Raw genomic sequence first — 4,134 nt, 5'->3', positions numbered from 1 at the left:
ACAAGTATTTAAGTGCCTACTATGTGCCAGGAGTTATTCTAAGTGGCAAGCAATGAGTGCCTAATGTTTAACTTTAACTACTTTTAACTACGGTATCAGCTGGGGGTAGGGGTAGGGAAGACGGAATCCCCTTATCTCTCAAGGAGAGACAAGACGCCTTGGGATTTAGATAAGAGGGAGACTGGGGCGGGGAGTTGGGGGGAAAGCAGCCAGGTGTCGAGAGGGGAGGGAAAACAGACGGCTCCAGGAACGCAGTTTTAAGGAGTTTTACTTAAAAAGGGGCATAAAGTGGAGGGGATGAGACTCTGGAGGTGTCAGTTTAGGGAGACAAGTCCCAGCAGCCCCAGGGTGAGAGAAGAGACGTCTCCCAAGGCTGCTGCTGGACGGAGATCCTCAGGAGGGGATCAGACGGAATAACAGGATGCGGGGCAGGTCTCCGAAGCCATTGCCAACCCCACTGTCCACCTCTAGCCTCCTCTCCAACATAGCCAGGCCATTGTTACTGGGCAGAAGGAGCCCAGTGAGGGTAGGACTGCCCCCTCCACCGCCGCAGGGGAGGCCCAGAGCATGGGGAGCAGAGGTGGACAGAAGGGAGCAGGGTGTACCAGCCAGGGTGTCAATCCTCACTTTCGACAAGGGAAGAAGACTTGGCAGGCCAGGGTGGCTCACACGAACAGGGTGGCTCACACTCTGCCGGTGCCACATTGAGAGATTTACATGTACCACCCCACAACCGGGGCGGGAAGGTTCCGTTCTGCTCCCCGTCTCATTGATGAAGAAGATGAGTTTCAGAGAGCTGAAGGAATGCGTCCAAGGCCACACACCAGTAAGTGAAGGAGCCAGCATAATGCTGCTGGGCTCTACGTGGAGAGCTTCTAGAGCTAAGGTGGGTGGAGCTCTCGAAGAGCTTGCAGGGGCAGGGAAGGGCCTTCCAGGCCAAGGGAACAGCAGCAGCAAAGGTGAGACGGACTGTCTCAGAGGGTAGGGAGAGTGCAAGGAACGGCAAGACACTGAGGGTGGCAGGAAGCAAGGCTGTGGTGGGCTTGGTGGGTGTCAGCTGGGCACAGGGCCCCACCGTCTGGCATTTAGAAATGTACGGAGACAGTATTGGTCTCGATAATGACGACCTAGGCTCACAACCACGCTTGCTCGCTGCTGACACTACAGCAGTGGCATCGGCAACCTATTGGAATGCAGGACCCCAGGGCCACCGGCCCTCCCCTGGAGGACTGTCGGGGCATGATGACCCTGCGGTGGCGGAGCTACTAGCATTTCATAGCTGGAGCCTGGCATGCTAAACATCCTGCAATGGGCAAGACAATCCGACAAAAGGAAGAAGTGTCCTGACCAAAATGTAAATAGCAACTTCGTTAAAAAAGAAAAAGAAAACGTGTATTAGACTAATCATGACACGCACTTCCCAAAAGAAAAATACCCCAACGACAATTGTCGACGAGAATTCCATTGAGGCCAAATGATGGGACGTCAACCAGATAGAAAGAGCCTGGCCGCACTGGTACCATTGAAAAAGATCTCAGGGTCATCGGGGACCTCGAGCTGAGTATAAGGGAAGCAACAAAAGGCTCAGGCAAATCGTTTGGGCCTGAAGCTTCAAAAACGGGGTTTATTTAGATAATCCCTCCCCAGGCCTCCCTGCCTCAGCGCCTGGTTTCTCTAAGGATTTATTTCGTGAAAATGTCTCTCTCAACAAGTAAGTTATCCTACGCTGAGCCGATGAGGGAATTCTTCTCTGCGTTCAAAACCACAAACCCTGGGCAGCCCTTCTGCGGTCCAGCACAACTTTCTGCAGCGTCAGGTTATGAATCACTCATCAAATCCGTGTCTGATTCCAGGCCGGGCTGGGTGCATGGGGGAGGGGGGGCATGCATTCCACTTCCAGCTCAGGGGGCCGTGTGGGCTGGGCTGGACCAGTTTCTCCTGACTCTGAGTCCCCAGGGGTCATCTCTAGAAATGCCCAGACTGGGTTAGGTCTCATCTACTGCTCCAGGCCCTCCACACAGATGAGCTCCTTGAGGCCTCAGAATGACCAGGTGAGCTAAGGCTGGTTAGCCCATTTCAGAACTGAGGGGGCAAGCGGGGGAGGGTGTGTGTGACATGGTGAAAAGGAAAAGGTGGCAGGACTAAGATTAGAAGCTATAGGGGTCTGACTCCAAAATCCTGAGCATGTCTCAGTGTGCCTGCCGAGGCTACTGACCATGCTGCTTACTATTGATGCTCCGGTGGTGCCATCCCCAACCTGCCAGGCTACAGAACCCCAAGGTATGACCTTCTGAGGACTGTGGGGCCACCTCAACCTTTGGGGCTCTTCTATAATAGTTTGAGAACACCTCCCTTCCCCTCTGCCAAACTCAAGGCCCAGCTCACGTCTCATCTCCCCTGGAAACCTCTATAGCAGAGCCCTGGCACATAGTATGTCCTCAGTAGGTGATTGTTGAATGCAAGGGATGAATAAATGATCAAAATCACTAATAATAGTATATGTGCACCATAAATGGCTACTGAATCAATAAATGAATGGATTGATGGGTGCGGTGTGCTCCTAAAACGGGAAAATGTAAGGAACTCATATACAGATTTGAATCCTGGCTCTGTCACTTACTAGCTGGGTGATTTTGGGGAGATTACTTTACTCTGTAAGCCTTGGTTTTCTCATCTGCCATATGGGGATAATGGTAGCACCTACCACAAGAAGTTGTTATGAATATGCAATGGGATAAGGGACCAGCAGAGTTTGGCACAGCACCTGGCACCTGGGCATTCTCGAGAATGGAAACTGTTAATCTCACGACCATCCTTATTATTTACGACAGATGCTTGAGGGCTTGGGACCAAGAACATTTGAGGTTTCCTGACTTTGAAGAAATCATCAACACAGATACGGACAGAACAGGCATTTTTAAGAACAAGAAAATGTTGAAGAGAGGATGGGAAGCAAAGACCAGACTCCCAAGTGAATAAAGCCATCTGTGCTTCTCTCTAAATCGTCCCCAAAGTGAAGGTTGGGCCAGGCTGGGTTCCCAAAGATCCTTCCAGCCCCAGAGTGGGGATTTCTCGTCTCTGAGATGAGTTGGTGTTTTTCATTTTAATGATTTCCTTAGATCCTGCCTCAAAGAAGCCATGAACTCAAAGAGTTCTTCAAGGCAGGCTGATAAAAGCCACATTACTCTGGCCTGAGACCTAGCTCCATTTTAGGGTCTACTTAGTTTTAGATGCATCGGAACAGCCTGCGCATTATCATAACTCCCTCCAACTTCCAAGGTCTTGTGGGGGCGTCACGCCAAGTTGTAAAAGATTCTAGGATAGAGGAGGAAGTTATTTTTACAGGCAGACAATGTATTCATTCATTCCTTCATTCATAAAACATTGATTTGAGGGCCCACTGGTAACAGACCCTGTGCTAGGCACTGGTGGCCCAAAGATGACCAAGATAAGAAAGTCTCTACATTCTAGTCTAGTGGTGGACAAAATTAACCATATTTTAGTGTTATAAAATCATCTGCAAGACAGTTGTAGATGAAGGGCTGAGGGTGGGTAGAGAGCAGGATATATATACTCAGGAAGGAACATTAGAATTGGGCCTTGAAGGATGACTAGGAGTTTGCAAGACAGAGACGTGGAAGAAGGGCATTCATTCTAGGCAGGAGCTAGGACCTGAACTATGGTCTGGGGGCATAGCAGTTTATGACATATATGTATGAAATCTAGAGCTAATGGATGCAAATGACAAGGACAGGCAGGAAGGTCAGCAGGGGCCAGCTCACCAAACAGTTGCATTAGTAAACTAGAGGGAGGTGTTTGACTTTGAGGTTTTAGATATTAAGGAGCCCAAGTTCCCAGAATAGGAGTAATATGGTCTGAACTGCAGTTTCGAGGACTCAGTGGTTACGCTTAGTGGGGTCCAGAGGAACTTAAATGACCCAGGAGAGGACAGGTATGGCCCTGAGGGCAGGTGGTGGCTGTTGGGATAAAGGTCAGGGAATAGTTGGAATGGCTAGGGAGAAAGGGAGGCACAGGTGAAAAGAACCATGCTGGCTCTGGCCCAGGTACTCTTTCCCGAGAGCCACAAGACAGCCAGAGTAGGAAACTGAGGCACTGGATGACTGCTCAAGATTC

The 4,134-nt window shown here is 50.2% G+C and overlaps 1 long non-coding RNA gene across 1 annotated transcript; it reads left to right on the top strand.

The window, feature by feature from the left end:
* Nucleotides 1-1,474: 1,474 nt before the first annotated feature.
* On the top strand, nt 1,475-3,002 carry LOC111738209. Its single transcript, XR_002779775.1, has 2 exons — nt 1,475-2,051; nt 2,832-3,002. It is a non-coding gene; the product is annotated as an uncharacterized LOC111738209 (long non-coding RNA).
* Nucleotides 3,003-4,134: the final 1,132 nt, after the last annotated feature.

Source organism: Pteropus vampyrus, unplaced genomic scaffold (assembly GCF_000151845.1).
Source record: "Pteropus vampyrus isolate Shadow unplaced genomic scaffold, Pvam_2.0 Scaffold36, whole genome shotgun sequence".
NCBI classification, from domain to species: Eukaryota; Metazoa; Chordata; class Mammalia; order Chiroptera; family Pteropodidae; genus Pteropus; species Pteropus vampyrus.
The sequence above is the reverse complement of the archived record's forward strand: the minus strand, read 5'-3'. Positions and strand labels throughout refer to the sequence as shown.